This window comes from Lissotriton helveticus, chromosome 4_1 (genome assembly GCF_964261635.1).
Source record: "Lissotriton helveticus chromosome 4_1, aLisHel1.1, whole genome shotgun sequence".
NCBI lineage: Eukaryota > Metazoa > Chordata > Amphibia > Caudata > Salamandridae > Lissotriton > Lissotriton helveticus.
In genome coordinates this window covers 176,853,137-176,873,991 of record NC_136063.1, presented here as the reverse complement: position 1 = coordinate 176,873,991, position 20,855 = coordinate 176,853,137, and positions in this window count along the sequence as shown.

The following is a 20,855-nucleotide window of genomic DNA, read 5'->3' as shown; positions in this document are numbered from 1 at the left end:
TTTTCCTTACAACATTTTTTGGGGACGGGTTGTGTATACATTTTTCATCACCCATGCATATTGACTTGAGTGAAAGTGAACACTGGATTGGCAAGTTGGATTAATTTAAATTGGCTTAAGAGACATTTTTTTCGACCATTTTTAAATTTGACATGGCTCGTCGTTCTTGAACTCTGCTTTCATGATATGCCCCTTGCCTTATCTTATCTTATCCGTGCTCAGATCATGGTGGGGTGTCATATAGTTACTGCTTACCTATATACCGTGTTAAGTTAGCATGAGCTTATTAAATGTTTAAACACCATTTTTCCTTTTTGCTGCTTATGCACATGGCACATAATTGTTGTTTTAGCTTTCAGCCTAGAACAGCGTTGTGATTTACATGAGAATAATATGTTATTGCTCTGATATCAGCTTTGCTTGGTAAACTATGTCTGTACAGTGAGTGCAGAAGCTTCAAGGATAACTCGACACAGTATTGTTGTGAGGTCTGATCTTCGCACCTTCATAGACATAACATAAGTGCAGCTCCTGCCAAATTCTGGCTTTAAGCACGTTTTATATTGCTTTGCTTGGGGCACACGTTACACACTAGATGCGGTTCGCATGCAGAGAGCTGGTGGAAGATGATGTGATCCCTTCACACTAGGATCTTGAGGTATGGGGCCGCCCTGCTAAAACCCAAAGAGACCTTCTTAGATATTAATATAATATGCTAGTTAGGGAGGGTGAGAATTAGGTGTTGTTAACCCTTATTCATTACAGCCTTTTAGCATGCTGTCACCTTTTGCTTTCTATGGACTAGTAACTATGCTGATAACTTTGCTTCTGATAATATGTTTCCTTGTATTATCTAAGATCCAGCGTTTGAGAAAACGGCATTTGTAAATAAATATTTCAAATGTGCACGTGTCCTCATTTACTCCACGTTCTGGTTTGAAATGATTGTATAACGAATGAGTGCTCATGTGTTCCACGTGACCTGAGGTATTGTAAGTTCATGTTCTGGTTTGTCTAAAACATTGGGAGTTTGTTATGACCAATGAGACACTGTAGCTAGCTCGGTAAGGGGATTTTGGGTACTGAGGTGCGTTTTGGGCTACCCTAATTCACTGAGGTTCCAAATCTCTATGCACAGTTCTGTAGGAGAACGGAATCCCTGCTACAGTGGTGGTGGTGTTGCTGGACATGGAGGTGGTGGATGTAGTGGTGGACGTGGTGGTGGTGGAGGTAGACGTGGTGGTGGTGGACGTGGTAGTGGCCTTGTGGTTGCCGTGGTGGTGGCCGTGGTGGTGGTGATGGACATAGTGGTGGTGGACATGGTGGTGGTGGACTTGGTAGTGGCTGTGGTGGACATGGTGGTTGTGGTGGATGTGGTGGTGGTGGTGGAGGTGGGTGTGGTGGTGGACGTGGTGGTGGTGGACATGGTGGTGGTGGACATGGTGGTGGTGGATTTAGTGGTGGTGGATGTGGTGGTGGTGGTTGTAGTGGTGGTGGTGGTTGTGGGCATGGTGGTTGTGGACGTGGTGGACATGGTGGTGGTGGACGTGGTGGTGTTGGACGTGGTAGTGGTGGATGTGGTGTGGTGTTGGGTGTGGTGTTGGTGGTGGACATGGTGGTGGTGGTGGTGGACATGGAGGTGGTGGACATGGTGGTGGAGGTGGGTGTGGTGGTGGACGTGGTGGTGGTGGACATGGTGGTGGTGGATGTAGTGGTGGTGTATGTGGTGGTGGTGGACGTGGTGGTTGTGGAGGTGGTGGCTGTGGACATGGTGGGTGTGGACGTGGTGGTGGTGGATGTGGTGGTGGTAGACATGGTGGTGGTGGATGTGGTGGTGGTGGTGAATGTGGTGGTGTTGATGGTGGGCATGGTGGGTGTGGACGTGGTGGTGGTGGACATGGTAGTGGTGGACATGGTAGTGGTGGATGTGGTGGTGGTGGACGTGGTGGACGTGGTGGTGGACATGGTGGATGTGGTGGTTGTGGACATGGTGGTGATGGATGTGGTGGTGGTGGAGGACGTGGTGGTGGTGGACATGGTGGTGGTGGATGTGGTGGACATGGTGGTGGTGGATGTGGTGGTGGTGGTAATGGTGGTGGACATGGTGGAGGTGGGTGTGTTGGTGGTGGACATGGTGGTGGTGGATGTGGTGGTGGTGGATGTGGTGGTGTTGGATGTGGTGGTGGTGGTGGGTGTGGTGGAGGTGGACGTGGTGGTGGACATGGTGGTTGTGGACGTGGTGGTTGTGGACATGGTGGTTGTGGTCATTGTTGGTGGTGGACATGGTGGTGGTGGACATGGTGGTGGTAGACATGGGGGTGGTGGACATGGTGGTGGTGGATGTGGTAGACATGGTGGTGGTAGATGTGATGGTGGTGAATGTGGTGGTGGTGGATGTGGTGGTGGTAGATATGGTAGTGGTAGTGGTGGTGGACGTGGTGGTGGTGGGTGTGGTGGTGGGTGTGGTGCTGGAGGTGGGTGTGGTGGTGGTGGATGTGGTGAGCTGGACATGGTGGTAGTGGATGTAGTGGTGGTGGACATGGTGGTGGTGGACGTGGTAGTGGTGGTGGATGTGGTGGTGGTGGACATGGTGGTAGTGGATGTAGTGGTGGTGGATGTGGTGGTGGTGGACGTGGTGGCGGTGGTGGATGTGGTGGTGGTGGATGTGGTGGTGGTGGATGTGATGCTGGATGTGGTGGTGGTGGGTGGTGGTGGTGGGTGGTGGACATGGTAGTGGTGGCGGTGGGTATGGTGGTGGTGGACGTGGTAGTGGTGGACGTGGTGGACATAGTGGTGGTGGATGTAATGGTGGTGGTTCTGGTGGGGATTGTGGACATGGTGGTGGTGGACGTGGTCGTGGTGGATGTGGTGGTGGTGGACATAGTGGTGGTGGATGTAATGGTGGTGGATGTGGTGGTGGTGGATGTGGTGGTGGTGGTAGTGGTGGTAGACATGGTGGTGGTGGGCGGTGGACATGGTGGTGGTGGAGGTGGGTGTGATGGTAATCCTGCAGGAGACTGCCAGCAGGCTGTGCAAAATTCAGCAGCACCTCCAGGCGTTTGTTGCAATGCACGGACTTCACACAGAATTCGGCATCACGATCTAGTAGACAATAAAACATTTCTTAGCACATAATTAAATAAGGAGCTCAAAAGAGCTCTTTCGGCATCTCTGGCAAGTGTAAATGAACAGCATCATAAACCTCTAAGAAATGAGACCAGAACGGGTAGGAATGCGTACAGTGTAGTTTCTATAAGACTTTCCAAAAGTGACCCTAATCAGGACATAACTAAACCTTTCATGTCTATTTTACAACATCTAGATAGCAAAAGACTGATGAAAGCGGAGGTGACACCAAAGTAGCAGGAAGCAACAATATAATTTATGGGCGCATTACCTCGGCTGTTTAATCGGGTGTGATCTTGGGCATGACAGCCTTCAGCGAGCAAAGCCAGATACGGCGGGGGCCGGGGAGCGCATTCCTTTGAAGTCTGATGCCGGCTGCAAGCAAACCAGCATGAGTGAGGAGAGAGGCAAATGGTGTGCGATGTTAAGGCGCCCGCACGCATGCCCTGTAGGCAATCCACCTTTTGGGTGCATTTTTGAGAGCCCTTACTTAAGTCTCCCTGAGAACGCATGCGCGTTCTCTCAGCGAGACATAAAAACGCCTGGTACAAGCAAAAGGGGCACAAACTTTGGCCAAAGATACAGGCGTGATAAATTGTTCAGGACTAAATTCAAGCTCTGAGAGCTCCGCAGAAGATCCGTTTGAGCCACAGCTCGAGCTACAACATGGAGGAGGGGACCCCAATCTTGTAAATCTTTTTAAATGATGGACCTAATGAAGGTGAAAAGCGACAGTCCAGCGAGTCCATGCCTGGAATTAACAAGACAGAACAATTTTTTTTAAAGATTTTCCCTTTTTTGCCAAGAAGAGCATCTAGTCGTTAGTTACCCAAGGCTCATTACATCTAACTGTCCCGCTAGTAACCTCAGTAGAAGAGACAGCAAGTAATCCCCTTGAGAGGCCAAATATTTCTATATCTTCCCAGGCTCCAACTCTAACTCTGGTACCGTCAACATCTTCTCACTTTGAGGGGGGAACCTTGTTGCTCTCTCAGGCATGTCCACTAGCCTCATCTGATCAGCAGTTGCTTCCTGAGCATCCCGTCAATACAGAAAACATCTCAGAACAGCACCAAGAAAGTTTGCAGCGATTACAGGAAATATCTTGTGCAACAAGGCAGAAGGGCCCGCAATCACTGGGTCAGGTTATTAATTGAGAGAATAAAAATCCACAAGAAAAGCTGAAACTCTCATCCACCGGAACAAACTTGCACAGATGGAAATTTAAACTTTACTTAATCTCATTTTGGAGGAGATCAGGGATATGAAAAAGTCCCAGGCACTCGAGACAGCCGCTTTCCATCTCAGAATGAAAAATAAAATTGAAGAATCCATTTCTGGCATCCCCGCTAGACTTGAAGAGGCAGAGTCAAGGATAGCTCACTCGGAGGATCAGATGAGCTCTACGATCCAGAAAATTATCTCAGTGACGGGGAATAAGATTGCCCTTGAGAAGAAGCTGGAAGATTTGGAAAATCATTTACGCCGCTCTAACCTTTGAACTGTGGGAGTACCGGAGGGAACAATTACAGTAATTTGTACACAGTTGACATCTAAGCTTAACCATATTTGGCTCCCAGAGGGATACTAGTTCACTGGTAATATTCATTTAAAAAGATCCAACCCATGACAGTTTATACATATAATCAGCAGGGTAACCCCCTCTAGTAAATTAGGGCCACACTCTCTCCTGGTCGTGCTCCACTACTACCGTCCCTCTTCATCTAATTTTTGAAGGAACTCTGTTACTCTGGCCAAAAACAACCCCAGGCTGTTCTTATACCCCTGGGGGAGTCGACAAAATTGGCCCATATACTCTAACGCTGAGAATGCTGTTAAATACCTGCTTATAGGCACTATATTTTGGCAGTAAAATCCATTTGAGACATCTAATGTTGTTTGGTATTTTTTCCGCACAATGTTATTCATTAATATGGCACTGTGTGCATTTTGGACTGCGAATGTCTTAGTGCAAGTGTTTAAATGTCTGTAATCTAAACCTAGACGATATGTATTGTCAGGTTTCATGACTGGAAACAAAGGATTGTTTATTTGAGAGGTGCATGTTTTGTGAGATTATACCTCTTATCAGAGGGCTCCTGTGGATCAGATCTACCTCAAGATTGAGATCTGTTCCCCTAAATGTTTGTTGTTTTTTATTGTCCCACTTCTTTTTAGAAGAAGCAGGTTTCTGCTTGGAAGTGTCCTTTTCAGGGCTGCCCATCAGTCGTAGTTTCAAAGCTTTACCAACCAAACTATCTATGCCTAATTCTGCATATGCAGTTTCAATTATTATTGGTAGATCGTGTTCCTGTTCTAAAGGACTGAACTCCCTTAGGCGTTGGCGGATAGCCACTGATGGTGCCTCTTCTTTAATATTAGCTAAAATTATGGTTGATACCTGGGCATAGTTACCTATTAACTACATCCTTAAGTTCAGAGCAGGATCTGCTCCGTACTCGTTCTGCATTTGTCTTAATACATCGGGTATCATCGCTAATGAAGGAATACCTTAAGTTTTGGTATAAATGGCAGCAAAGACTTTACCCCAAGTGGTACAATCCTCTACTTGTGGTGTTATCCCCATGGGCAAGCAGATTGTTAGCATTCTGTGTTTTTCAAACGGGGTAGTATTTGGGAATACTGCCTCTGTGTTATTTTCTGAGCTACCCAGAATGGCATTTGTTTGCGTTTTGTGGGCATTTTGCCCATCACTGCGTGTAATTTTGTGGTGTGATTTTAGTTGCTGCACCCTGAGATTGAGTTCTATTTGTTGCAACTATCACTGGTTGGACTGTAAATGTCCTCATGATGAATTGCGTCATGTTTCTATAGATTTTAATTGAATCTTTATGTTGTATGAGTAAGTCTCCTGGGGGAATTGTTTTAATGTCAAGATGTGGTGTGTAGCCCACTAATATCGCCCATGTTGCCCCTTCTCCTCCGAGCGGGCCTAATCTTACCCTTCCTCTTATATGGGGTAGGGCGGCTTTAAACCAGTATAGGTGTTCCTGGTACATGAGCGAAACCTCTATGTCCTCAAACTGACAATATTCCGCTGGTGCATCTCCTTCAGTGTAAGAGCGAAATGTCTTTGTTCTTGCATTTACTGCTGGGAATGTAACCGACAAATAAAATACCTCTGTTTTGTTAGATGTGTACGCCTCAACCACGAAAGCTACAACGCCACCCCGAGGTGTTAACTAATCCATGCTCCAGCAGTTTCAGTGTGACTGTATTTCTAAATTTTTCTGCAATTGGAATTGCATCTGCGTCTTCTTACCTAACTGAGAGTTGTAGATTTACTACAGGGTTATCTTTGGTCAAAGTCATTTTGTATAGAAGAAGTTTTTTCAAGCAAACTAAGGTAATGTTTTTTATGCACAATTTTAGGAACGCTGTGTCTTTCAAGCTTGATTAACCAACATCTAATAAATAGGATTTTTTGCCTACTCAGCTATGGCGGAGTTTGTGCCCACCCACTCCAATAGTCTCTGGGGTTTGTGAGTAGGGGTCTCTTAAAATAGCACAACTGAACTATTCAGATTCTACTGTTAAATAAATACCCAACCCACATCGGGCGCCATGATGTGTAGTTCATATGTAACCTATACAGGCTATGCACGTTCGGATAACATAAACTGTAGGTTTGGTGGCAATATACTACTTTTTGCTCAGTCATTCATGCTCACTTAGTTTGTCTCAGAGATACACAGAATAAACAGTCTGGGCGTTTCAAAAATACTTTTTTGAACAGTTGTTATTGTATTGTAGAATAGGTTTGCTGTAACAACCATTAGACAGTAGCAGAGATATATGATTTTTTGCAGTAATCATGAATATATACAGGTACATAAAACACATGATAAGAAAATGCATACTCCTACGAAGTCTCCCTAACTAGATGTTTTAATTATTTATTTATTTATAAAGCGCAGCACTCATCCCATCGGCATATCAAGGCGCTGAAGCACATAGTCCAGTGGAGCAGAAAGGGTCGGGCTAAAGTTTCTTACATTTTGGGAAAAAGGTGGGTCTTTAGTTTTTTTCGGAAAGCCAAATGGTTGGAAGTAAGCCGTTGGTTCAGAGGTATCTCATTCCATTTTTTTGCCGCTAGGTATGTGAAGGATCTTCCGCCGGACCTCACTCTCTTGATACGCTTTGTTCTAGCCAGCGCTAAATGTAGTGACCGCAGGCTCCTTGAGGGGATATAAAATGCAATTTTGTCCTGGAGTATTTTTGAGCAGCTTTGGTACAGTGCTTTATGAGCGTGGCAGAGCAATTTAAATACTGCTCGTTGACGCACGGGTAGCCAGTGCAAGATCTTCATGCACATTGATGCTGAGCTCTTCCTATTTTGCTTGCAGACTAGTTTGGCTGCTGCGTTTTGGAGTATCTGAAGCCTAGTGAACAGATGCTCGTTCATGCCGACAAATAGTGCATTACCATAGTCAAGTTGACTTATTAGCAGGGCCTGCATGACTGATTTCCGACAGTCCATTGGTATCCACGGGAACAGTCTTGTTAATAGTTTTAGCATCGGAAAACCCCTTCCACAGAGGATCCGCACGTGGTCCTTCATGGATAGGGTGTCGTCGATAAAGACTCCTAAGTTTTTTGCACATTGTTTAGGACTTGGGGCAGTGCCCAGTGTTTGTGGCCACCACCTGGTGTCCCAGAGAAGCTCAGCCCCTCCAAAAAGTAGAATCTCAGATTTCCCCGCATTTAGTTTTAAGCAGTGCTTATTAATCCATTGGGACATCTCTGTCAGGCAGTTATGAAGTTTATGTTTGGAGACTTCAGGCCTTTCCTCCAGTGCTACCATTAATTGTGTGTCATCTGCGTATGAGCAGATGCCGATTCCCCACTTCCCCAATTTTGGCCAAAGATAGATTAGAGTTACAGCCTTGTAGAGAGTGTGACATAGAAAGGATCTCCTGGAACACGTTGTTGATAGCTCACTGCACCGCTATGTTATGCTGAATTGTAGCTAATATCGAATTGCAACTTAATTTTTTAAACCGCCACCTTTTATTTGAATTGTACTCTATTGTGAACTGCAATTTCTTTTAAAGTGAGCATTTTGCCTACCTGTCTTTTGGTGTTTCCCCTGTTCCGTCACGGTGTGTGCCGATTGAGCGGAGAGGTCCTATCACCAGCGAGCCTCATTTCCGGGTCTCAATACTGGTCAGCGCTCCACTCTCACTGCTGCCAGGTGACCCGCCCACTCAAGAGATAAAAGGGAGTGCGCCAAGCGGACACGCGCAGCGTCGCGCGGACGACGCACCGGAGTCGCGCCAGAGTCAAGCCCTGCCCGTCTGTTCCCGTCCGTGCCAAGTCAGCGCCAAGTTAGCGCCTCCCCTGCTCGTTTTCTTTTGTTCGCTCTGTGTCATGGTCACTCTTAGATACTCAAGACAAGAACTTCTAGCGTTCAATACACTCCCCCTCGAAAATGGCCAGAAACTGATATATCAGTCAGCTGTACCATACCCCACCCATCTCACTTGCCTGTATGGTAATTTCCGCTCTCTACCGCAGCACTCTCTTGAAATATGGGATTTATTAGATCAAAATTCTCCAGACCTTTTCTTCATTACGGAGACCTGGCTCCAAGAAACATCCTCCTCTGACATAGCCATAGCCCTGCCTACTGGCTATAACATCTTAAGGTTAGACAGGAATGCAAAGAGGGGTGGGGGCACGGCCATAGCCTACAAATCCCATATAAAAATCTGTATAGCGGACACACACATTGCCAACTGGGGAGAACTTTTAACTTTTTCCCTTGACCTAAACAACAAGGAATCCTGGAAAGGAACACTTGTTTACAGACCACCAGAAAGCAAAACGAACTTCGCCTCGCAGCTTCTGGATGTTCTGGCCCCACATGTATTAGCCTGTAAAAAAATTCTGTTAATAGGAGATTTCAATTTCCATGCTGAACTACGTAATGACCCCAGCACTATCAAACTGATCAACAGTATCCATGCATTAGATCTGATGCTATTAGACACAGAGGCCACCGCGCAGTGCTGGACACACCCTAGACCTGCTATGCACTAACTCTCATGAAGTCCATATCTCTGAACTACACCCAGTCCTATGGTCTGACCATTCAGTAATTAAATTTACCATTAATATCAAGTCAACCAAATCTGTTCATCAAAAAGAGGTAAAAATGAGCCGCGCTTGGAATAAAATAAATATAGACTCCTTCCTGCACTCCTTTTCGCCCCCCCCTTGTGAATGAAAGCTCAGATCTAAATAAAGTGGCAACTGACCTCGAGATACCAATTACTGCGACATTAGACCTTATAGCTCCAAAACAGAGAACTAAGTGCCCAAACAAGCGATCCCCTTGGTTTACTCCAGAACTAAAACCAGTTAAATTAGCCGCTAGGACCGCCGAGCGCAAATGGCGCAAAACAAAGGACGAAGAAGATAAATTACAATATAAGACCCTACATAAAGAGTACATGGCCCAGATAGCACTAGCAAAGAAAACCTATCTGGGAACGAAAATCACTCTAGCTGGAAATTCCCACAAAGAACTGTACTCAATAGTAATGGAATTCACGAACCCCTCGGCCTGTCAACCCCCAATTACGGAGTCCCAAGAATGGGCTGACACACTTTCTTCTTACTTTAGAGACAAAATTAATGACATACACAAATCTTTTCCTATATTAAACATTCCTTCCAGGGCCCCAAACTTAGTCAATTCTGCACACACTGGTCAAATATCCCTACACAAGACTCTAAAAGAATTTAACATTATATCGGAGGAAGAGATAGGAGATATAGGGCCAGATGTAGGTAGGATTGATTTACCGATTCTTAATTACCGAATTTTACCGATTCGGTAATTAAGAATCGGTAAATCTGAGGGGTGGGTATGTAGGTATTCCAGATGTGCTGGAATACCGAATCGGAGAAATTCGGTATTTACCGATTCGGTAAATACCGATCTGTAATGCCCATTCATTCCTATGGGCTTTGAAGCCCATAGGAATGAATGGGCATTACCGATTCGGTATTTACCGAATCGGTAAATACCGAATTTCACAAGGGTGCAGGGGGTGTCACTTTGACACCCTCTGGCCCCCCCAAAACAGGCTCGGGTGCCATGTGGCAGGCATACATGCCCCAAGGGCAGGTCTGCCTGTCATATGGCAGAGGTGTGCATGCACACATGTGCATGCACACCGGAATCAGTATTTTACCATCAAATTGGATTTGATGGTAAAATACCGATTTTGTAAGGCTTGTGGGACTCAGAAGAGTCCCACCTACATCTCAAATTTACCGAATCGGTAAAAATACAGATTCGGTATTTTACAGAATCGGTAAATTTACCGATCGGTAAATTTACCGATTCTGTAAAATTAAGGGCCCTACATACCATTTCTGAAATACCGGTCGGTAACGGCCGAAAATACCGATTTTCGGCCGTTACCGACCGACCTACATCTGGCCCAAGATGAGGAAAACTAAGTCAGGCTCCCCTAGCGATCCAGCATCAGCACAAATCCTGGCTAAAATAGCCCCAGCCTTAATCACTGAATTAAGTGCAATTTTTAATCTATCATTAGTACAAGCTATTTTTCCAGCAATTTGGAAAGAAGCCACAGTAAGACCCATTCTGAAAAAAAATAACGCTGATCCCAAACAACCTGTTAATTACCGTCCTATCTCCCTCCTGCCTCTTTTTGGTAAAATGATGGAGTCACTCATTAATAAACAATTAACAAAACATTTGGAAGACAATAAACTATTAGATCCATCACAGTCAGGCTTTAGAGCCTTCCATAGTACGGAGACTGCCGTCCTGGAGGTAGTAGACAATATCCGTATGTCACTGGATGCAAAACAGTCAGCCATTTTGACCTTACTGGACCTGTCGGCGGCCTTCGACACCATCTCACACAGCATTAGTTTGGAACGGCTGGGTGAGTTTGGTGTCGAGGGTTTAGCGCACAGGTGGATCCAGAGCTACCTCTCGGGAAGAAAATCTAGGGTTAAAATAGGTCCTTTTTCATCTGACCATGTCAAAAACGACAAAGGCGTCCCGCAGGGCTCTATATTAAGCCCAACATTATTCAATATCTACCTGTCTCCACTGGCCAAGATAATTAAAGATCATGGGTTCGATACGGTATCATATGCCGATGATTCCCAGATCCTAATCACCCTGGGCCCTAATCCCATTGACACTAAACACAGATTTCAACAGTGCGTGATGTCGGTTAAAGAATGGATGACAAATAACTACCTCATGCTAAATGCCGGAAAAACTGAAATCATCTTATTTGGTATGGCAAATAAAATCTGGACAGATGAATGGTGGCCCACGACTCTAGGCTCTTGCCCGGCACCAAAAAACACCTTTAGAAACCTAGGTATAACCATCGACGATAAACTGTCCATGGCCTGCCACATAAATAAAACCGTGCATACAAGCATTGGACTGATGCGCAGCCTTAGAAAGGTCTTCAAATGGATACCGCTGGCATCACGCAAACCCCTTGTCCAGGGGCTTTTAATCAGTCGCTTGGATTATGGTAATTCATTATTGGCGGATGTTAATGAAAGCTCCTTAACCAAGCTTCAGACTCTTCAGAATGCGGCGGCCATGCTGACCCTTGATCTTCCACCCCGCACTCCCTCAGCCCCATGCCTGAAAAAACGACATTGGCTGCCTATCAGAAAACATATTAAATTTAAAGTCTGCTGCCTGGTCCACAAATCTGTGCATGGACAAGGCCCACAGTACCTGATGCAAAAGCTCCGAGGTTATTGTCCAGGAAGAACTCTTAGATCATCCAATAAACACCTTTTAAAAATCCCTAAGGTCCGTACAGTCAGAAATGGAGACAGAAGTTTCTCTAAAATCGGCCCCGCCACCTGGAACTCACTTCGTCTATCCATCAGATGTGATCCGAATCATAAATCATTTAGGAAAAATCTGAAAAATTGGCTATTCTAACCAAGATGTTCCATACCTCTCTTCTTCCTCTCTATCTGATCTCTCTCCAGCGCTATGAGACCTATAGGTGATTTATGCGCTATAGAAAACCAATTACATTACATTACATTACAAAGATGAAACATAGGCATTAAATAGGGTCGGGCTAAGTGATGCCCCCTGAGGGACACCACACCTGGAGGTGCTAGGTTTAGATTGGAATTGGCCCAGGCGGACTGATTGTGTTTGGTTGCTTAGGAATTATTCAAACCATTGTAAAGCAATGTACCTTAATGTACCTAGTTTCGGTGTGGATGTTATGCGTTATGCCAAGAATCCCTCTTGGGTCTAGTCAACCCCATTACCTGAATGAGGGGAGAATATGGGACCCCGTCCTGGTCTCGAGTTGGACACCCCGAGAGGGATGTTAGACCAATGCTATCTGGAGTGTCTGCATGCAAGAACCTCAGCGTCTCTGGTCAGTGTGTCAGCCGGGAAGTCACAGTCACCTCTGTCTGTCTAAGCAAGACATGATGTATATATACCCACAAGTCTCACCAGGTGTCCTACCATGCTGTGTTACTGTGGCGGCCTAAAGGATGACATCATGCTTGAACTTTATACATAAATATTAAACAGGAGATGTTCGTCCTGCTGTTAGTCCTGCTATGCTTCCAAGAAGCATCATGCATAAAGTATGAGTTTCGAACTAGGGAAAAACCCACGTTCAGAATGCAATGTCGTATCGAGGTAAAAGGTCAGTCCCTATGAACTGTTATGTATGAAATGTAGGGAAGGATATAGGTGAAAGGTTGCAGTGTTAACTGCACCTATATAGGGTAATATATGGAATAGAACAACCCCTGGGGTCACTATGCCACCTATATGACCACTTCCTGTGGGAAGTGGGGATAACTCTGTTCTAGAGTTCCTAGGTTCAGTATAACCAAGATGGCTACTTCTGAAAACTCATGTCCACCTCTTATTAGGCCACCTTAGGGGTGGTACTAGACTGGGGGTGGCATGCCTACCTGACTTTCTAATTTGCCCACCTGTCAAGGTGCCAAAGGAGTTCAGCTTCTTCTCCTGTGAGGGAAGCCAGACTCGCATTTCAAAGACCGTAGCTTCATTGAAGCTCCACCGCATTGGAATGTTAATCAGAAGGTCATCCTATGGCAGGGGGTGTAAACACCCTTTCCAGAGTATGCTTTGTTTCTGACCTCCAGGCTCTCACCCTTGGGGGTCAGACATTCGTCTCTGGTGGCAGGCTGGCAGAAACCAGTCAGTCAATACACCAAGGGCTGGTAGGCTATCAGCGGGCACCTCTAAGGTACACTCTGGGTGCATGTACTAATAAATTGAACATGGAATCAATGTGGGTTTATTAATACAAGATGTTTGATACTCAGCCTCCCTATCTTCAGTGTAGCTTTCCTGTAGATTGGGAACTCATTTTCTCCAGTGTCCAGCACATGTTCTAAAATGGCTTCCCTGTTCACGTGTTGCTGGCAGTAATGGAACTGACCAGCATGGGGCTTATATACTCATACAGGTATGCCCTCACATGTAATATTAAGCACCCTGTCTTAGGGCTGTAAGGCCTGCTGTAGAGGCAACTTACAAATACTAGATGCAATGTTAGGGGATCTGGCACACAGGAATGTGTGACATGTCCAATTTTCACTTTTGTCTGCATCAAAACATGCATCCTGTGATGCCAGCCCTGCATGTGTTTAGTGAGGGGACCCTTAGGGTGGAACAATTCGTACTGCATCTCTTAGGGATCATCTTTAGTACCACAGGACCTAGATACCAGGGTTACAATTCATCAGGGACCTACAGGGAGTACTACAGTATTGCCAATTGGAGAAACAATTGTATCATTTTTGGGAAATAGATCTGGCACTGGGGACCCAGTGAACAGGCAGTCAAAATCACGTCAAATACCAGACAAAAAGTGGGGGTGACCATGTCAAAAAGGGGTACTTTCCTACAAAGCACATGCACTTTGGCACTAGTTGCAGTGGGACCTTGCCTGTCCCGGGTACTTGGGCCACCCACACAAGTGAGGTATTATTTTTTATCGGGAGACTTTCCCACACAGAAATCTGGGGAAAAAGTGATTTCTTTCAGCTGCATTTGAGGTTTGCAGGGGATTCTGGGTAGGAAAACATTGGGGGGTCCATGAAAGCCATACCTCCCTGGACTCCCCCAGGTGTCTAGTTTTCAGAAATGTGTGGGTTTGGTAGGTTTCCCTAGATGGCCGCTGAGCCCGGGCCAAAAATCAAGGTGACCCCCCCTTGCAAAACAGGTCGATTTGTGATAAGTAATTTTGATGTCTCCTTAATATGTTTTGGGCCTTTGCCTATCGTGGGTACTTGGGCCACCCACATGAGTGAAGTACCATTTTTTTGGGGAGACCTGGGGGAAGCTGGGTCTTAGGAAATTTATGTCAGCCAGATGATCCCACAATTTTCCCACACAGAAGTTTGAGAAAACATGATTTTTTTCAACTAAAGTTGTGGTTTGCAGGGGATTGTGGGTAGGAAAACATCGGGGGGTCCATACAAGCCATACTTCCCTGGACTCCCCGGGTGTCTAGTTTTCCAGAAAAGTGTGGGCCCTTGCCTGTCGCGGGTACATGGACCACCCACACGAGTACGGTACCTTTTTTACCGGGAGACCTGGGGGAATGCTGTGTGGTAGGAAATTTGTGTTAGCCCGGTGTTCCCACAACTTTCCCACACAGAAATTTGAGAAAAAAATTATTTTTTTCAGCTAAATTTGAGGTTTGCAGGGGATTCTGGGTAGGAAAACGTTGGGGGTCCATGCAAGCCATACCTCACTGGACTTCCCTGGGTGTCTAGTTTTCAGAAATGTGTGGGTTTGGTTGGATTCCCTAGATGCCCGCCAAGCACAGAGACAAAAACCCAGGTGACCCCGCCTTGGAAAACAAGGTTGTTTTGTGATAGATAGGTGGCCACCTAAGTTTTTGGTCCCCGGTTTGCAGACATCTAGGGGAACCTAAAAAACCCAGACATTTCTGAAAACTAGACACCCGTGGGAGTCCAGGGAGGTGCATTGATCCCCCAGCATTTTCCTTCCCAAAAATTGCTGCAAACCTCAAATTTTGCTAAAATGTCACATTTTCCTCTAAAATCTGTGTGGGAAAGTTGCGGGATCACCGCACGGCACAAATTACGTACTATCCAGCATTCCCCTCAGTCTCCCGATAAACATGATACCTTGCTTGTGTGGATGGGCCAAGTGCCTATGACATGGAAGGGGCAAAAACATGTAGAAATTGGTGGGGCCCAAAGCGGGTCCAAAAGGGCAGTTTGTTTATACGTTTTTAGGTTGACGCTACTTTGGGCACCCACACAAATCAATTATCATTTTTATCAAGAGACCAAGGGGAATGCTAGGTAGTAGGAAATTTGTACCTGCTCTATGATTCTACAACCCATACAGAAATGTGAGGTAAATGTGACTTTGTAAGTAAATTTGAGGTTTGTAGGGGATTCTGGGTATAAAAATGCTGGGGGCTCCATGCAAGCAACACCACCAGCCAAGAGTCAGTACATTCACACCAACACCCATGCACACCACCAGGCAAGTGCTGTCCACGCGCACTGCCATTCACACACACTGCCAACCAGATGCCACCCATGCACTTTGCCAGCCAAGCGCTATCCCCAGACTCTGCCAGCCAAGTGTCATCCCCGCGCACAGACAGCCAAGCAGGGCCCATCTGGGAACAGCAACTAGCCCTGGGAACCTGCTGCTCGACCGGCCCTGGTAGGGAGGGAGCATGCTAGTAAAAAGCACTGCTCCCTGATTTTGTTACTGGGGCCCGATATTGTGGCACTCCTGCAAAACCGGCCCCCCTTGACAAAACTGCCCCATAGCCGGAAAACTGGCCCACCCCTCCGGCCTGCCGCGGAATCGCCTGGTGTCCGCTATGGCCAGTCCAGCCCTGAAGCCAAGCACCATCCATGCACACAGCCAGCCAAGCACCAGTCCACGTACACCGGCAGCCAAATGCTACTCCACGCACACTGTCATTAATCTGCACGGTGGTTGTAGATTGGCGCTTGCCTGGTGGTCCCCTGCTTGGGGATCCACACACTAGGGGGGGGTACCATTGGATTCTCCAATGATACCTCTCCTGACTTTCTATGTGCTCAGGGGGCTTAGATAGCCCACTGAGCACATAGAAAGTGAAACTGAAATGGGCCCATCATCTCATTTCCATTTTGTTTTCTGTGCAATGAGGTCAGCATGACATGTGTGCTGATCTTCATTGCACAGAAACAAAAGAGACAGCCTCAGGAGCTGGGGAAGCCATTCCTCAGCTCCCGAGGCTGTCTGGAGGAAAAGGGATTTCCCCTGCCATGTGCGAGGATGGCCAGGAGCCGTCCTGCGCACACGAGCCCCATGGAGCAGGAAGGCTCCCCGCCGTCCTGCACATGGAAGGGGTTAATATAATAAGGAAAAATGATAAATAACTCAAATATTACAGAGCAATCATGGGCAATCCATCTTGCAATCACATCTGTAATAAATAAACAATCCTTTCTAGCCAAGTACCTTGAGTGCAATCAACTAGGGAGGCTGCTAATAATGGAAACCCCAACTCCAGCCTCTGATGAAGACTTTTATTCACCATCACGTCACAAAAGTCTTGCTTAAGGGGCGTTGTGGAGGTGCACCAGGGCCAAAAAACCTACCACAGGTCATCTTTAAATTAGACGTAGAATTCTTGTCAGAAGTAATTGCCACGCTATTCAAGGAAGTTCAGTTCAGCAAAACTGTACCACAGTGTTGGAGTGGCTTCATCATAAACCCTATATTCAAACAAGGTGACATGGCAAATCCCGCCAACTACAGGGTCATAGCCTTTGACTCAGAAGCTAAATACTTTGATTTCTTGTTACTGGTAGATTTAACTGATAGGTCAAACAAAAACAATATGATCCCACTAAACCAGACTGGTTTTAGAAAAGGCATAGGCACACCAATAAACCTATATACACCCGTCTTTTTGATTGACCAATGAAAGCGGGCCAGGAAAAACGTACACCTCTGCTTCATGAATTTTAAAGCAGCCTTTGACTGTATAACTAGGGCTTCTTTGTGGATTAAGCTAAAGAGCCAGGGTCTCCATGATAAACTGCTTTGAGCAATCCAACTACAATACTCTGAAACCTGGATTCAAATAAAAATCAGAGATGGCACTAGAAAATCCAGGAAGATTCCATCTTATCAAGGGTTAAAGCAGGGATGTAAGTTAGCAGCCACCTTTTTATCCTCTTTATGGCAGACCTATTAGAAGCAGTGGACTCTATCATAAGCATATGACGTGCTCTTTAGCTCAATTAAATTGGGCTTACAAAAATCAGTTAATGCCTTGGCACTGTATGCTAGAACCAACCATCTGGAGGTAAGTGTGACCAAAACAAAACCCATGCCTGTCAGTAATCAACCAGGACAGGCCGCCTCAATCGTTTTCAATGATGTGCAACTGGGGACAGTATACAATTATAAATACTTGGCATTGTACCTCAATTCAAAAGGAAACTTCTCCCAGCAAAAACAATACATAGAGAAGAAGGGGATTGCATTAATTCACACCTTTACCACCTTGTCAAAAAAACTGGACGGGCCAACATTTCCCTTCACTCTTAGCAGTTACCTCTTTTAAGTTACTACCAGCCATCATGTACGCCAGTGTGGCAATGGGAGCATAGGATGGAGCAATAATGGATCAAATACAGAATAACACCTTCGTTCAAGCATTCAACCTGCCCCAAGGCTCATTGCCAGCACAACTTCGGCTTGAATTTGGCCTGATAATGCAAGATCTGTCCAGAAGATCAAAAACATTAAAAAGCTGGTAGAAAATCAGTTGAGACCAAGATTCCACACTAAATAGCGCATTATGTTCAGCTCTTCAAAGTGATCAGCAGTTAGAATACTATAAATATATGAATGTCTCTCTCAAACAATTGTGTCTAGCCGAAGTATTGTCCGCACACGAGCTGTATGACACCATCAAATAGGCAACCAACAAGGCTACAAAGGTACAGTCTAGCCTTGGACAACCACCATAAAAAAAAACGAGTGCTCGGTGATGATCATGGTTGATTGAACTCAATATTACTGTGCCCAGTTTACTGACAAAAATTTAAAACTGTACTAATTTGGATTGGGTTCATTTGGCAGCCAAACACCAGTCAACCTTGTTTTGCTTATTTGCACATACATTTTACAAGTTTTATATAATCAATTTGGGGTAAGATACAGTGTATGAGTAAATATGTGAATCTCAGGGTAAAATGACTGCACTTTTCTCAGGAGATTCTATTTTATCTAAGTTTACATTAGTCTGGCGTATTTGCACAAATATTGCACCAGTTTTAAACAATTAATTGGTTTTAGGATATACCGTAGTAGAAAACATATAATTCCTAAGGTAGAAAGATTAGTTACACTTTCTCTCAAGATGTAATATTTTATGATGTTTTATTGTTTTAACACTGCAAAATTGATATGGTTTTATTTAACTGAAACGATAATCTTGAGTAGGGAAAGAGTATCAAGTTATTCCGGAGACAGTTATACTATTCTAACCATAAACAGCCAGACAGTTGTGAACGAGCATCATGTGCAATGGTAAGATCTACTATTCTAACTCCAGTCCAACAAACACTGAAGAAAGTGTGTAAAGCTTGGTGAGTGGCAAACATACTATTCTAACTCCAAATCCCCAGACATTTGGGAAAGTGCATAATTTGGAGAGGTGAGATTTTACTATTTTAACTCCAGTCCAACATACATTGCAAAAATAGTATAAATGGAACTGGGGACTAAACTGCTTTTATAATGCCAAACAATGGCACAAATGCATATTTTGGAGGGGAAAGATTTACTATTCTAACTCTAGTTTAATTTGAGTCCTAGAAATACAGGTAAACCTGTCAGGGCTGGTCAAATTGTGGCGCAATCTACTCCTGTTCATCTCTTTACTAGGCTTAGATTAAAGAGATTACCTAATTACCTATATGGAAGGTGCCATTGCTCCATCTCACTGAAACTCCTGTTGGTACTTTTCAAATTAATTCACAGCCCTCAGCCTCAGATCTCCAAGATGGTGGCCGCAGCTAATAATCTTGATTGTTGCTGGTTTAGTGTTTTGCCAACAAGGAAAGTGTTGCTGCCATCGCGCTCGCGCTCTATAGGCTAAAGCGCACTTCAGCTGATTTTCCTGAGGATAAGCAGCGTTTCCCGTTTGCACGCATGCTTGGTGACTGAAACCCTCTGGGATTAGCGTTTTACCTGGCAAATTCTAGTCGGTCACTTCAGCTTGTTCCTTTCACTTTTGCTTCATTGAAATTCCTTGAGCTTCCAGTATTTGTTAGTAGGAGAGCTCTGCTGCCTCAGATATTCTCGTGAGTACATTCTGAAGTACTCATTCTGTTCTTGAAGAAGATTTCAGAGAGTGAGAAAAGTCTTCAAGTAAGTCACTACATTTAATTATTCCACAGAGACTGCGAGTAGTCTTACTCCTTACTCCTTGCTGACTAGATTTTGAGAGGAATTTCAAGTTTGTTCTTTCTGGAAATTAGACTTTCTGAACTGCCTAAAAGTTTGTGTTCTACGTAAATACTTGAGACAAGTACAATTCTATTCTTCCACTAACAGACTGCAACCAAGAATATTACCACAAATTATAGTGACTATTCTCTGTAGATATAAATATATATCTTTATATATATTTGTACTTACCACCAAGAGTCTTTACTGTTCCATATCTGAAAAGAAAAAAGAGAAAGAACTGTTAACTGTTATATTTCTGAGGACTATGTTCAAAAATCTAATTAATCTCATTTAATAATTAAGGAGAGCAGCTAGACCACTGAGTATAACAGGTAATTAGGTAGTGAACTAGAAAATAGTGAGAAATGTAATCTATAGTTATTTTAGGAGAGTTAGGTTGTGTTTTTACATTGCAGGTGCCCTAGAAGACTTTCACTCAGAACCAGTGATTAAGAGGTACATCAGTGGCAGTCTCTCTTGTCATCCCAATCCCCTTTCTCCCTCTTTACTGTGAGTGAATCATAACTAGTTGGCTGGCAGTGGAGTTGGGGATTGTGCTATAGTTCTTCTGCTCCTGTGGAAACTAATTTTCAGGTGCGTGGTACTGACAGATTGAAGTGCCATTTACCAATTTTCCACCTGGGCAGAATAGCTGAAGGGATAGACGATAAGGCTTTAGCAAGAGTTTTGGAGGGGTTACAAAAACAGTTGAGTGAAGCAATGGCAGAAAACAAGATCCTTAGAGAAGAGGTTAAGAAGTCGAGTCAGGTAGCTAATTATCTCCGACAGAGATTTTGACGAGTTTACTGTAGGATCCAGCCCCAAGTCCAAGGAAAATAACCCCCAACAATTTTCTCTGTCCCCTTATGCAGCTGAATTGACGACACAAGTAATTCATGTCATCTCCCCTACTATTCCTTTAGCAGCTCCAGTGTTCTTTGCACTTCTTGAGTAGATCCATAATCTTTAAGGAAGATCAATCCCAGGTGGCTTTCATATTTATATCTACCTGAGCAGAGATGCTGCTGCCTGGTCGATGTCTCAAGTAAACAGCAATGATTACATTTGATATGATTTTGAGGAATTTAAAGTTGAGTTTCTGCGCATTTTTGATCGACGAACCATCTCACAAACTTTAGATAGTGAACTCTTAGACCTGAAGCAA